Here is a 625-nt window from a genome sequence, read left to right as displayed (position 1 = left end):
CTGTAATAAGGTTTTATTAGCCACTATCTTTTGGGGTTATTTATTGTTATTTAATGATAATTACGTGACACAACTCATAGTGAAAATGAGGGTGTTAGAAAATATTATACGATTCCTTAATTAAGATTTATTAACTTTCATATTTAATAGAAAATATTGTAAATGACTGAAATACCCTTATTGATTAATTTTAATTAGAAAAAAAATAGAATTTTTCTATTGGTCGAAATTGGTTTACACGGTTTCTTAGAAATGTACAGTTTTCATTTGAACATGCCCCTATATATATCTATAGTTTGTTTCAAATACAACTCATCACATTTGTACAACCAATGCAACCCAGTAAATTGATATATTTATGAAAATGATGAGAGTTCATTTATTATGATATGAATATTTATGGAAGATGAATATGGTTCATTAATTATGATTAATACTTTATATTAAGAAACAATCAAAACTTCTATGAAATCACATATTAATCAAATGAAATGGACGGTTGAGATTGAGTTGTATTGGTTGCACAAATGTCAAATGTTGTATAATAATCAACCCTCTCTCTCTCTCTCTCTCTCTCTCTCTCTATATATATATATATATATATATATATATATATCTATACTAT

This window comes from Cynara cardunculus (assembly GCF_001531365.2).
Source record: "Cynara cardunculus var. scolymus isolate 2C chromosome LG 17, CcrdV1, whole genome shotgun sequence".
Lineage (NCBI taxonomy): Eukaryota > Viridiplantae > Streptophyta > Magnoliopsida > Asterales > Asteraceae > Cynara > Cynara cardunculus.
The sequence above is the reverse complement of the archived record's forward strand: the minus strand, read 5'-3'. Positions refer to the sequence as shown.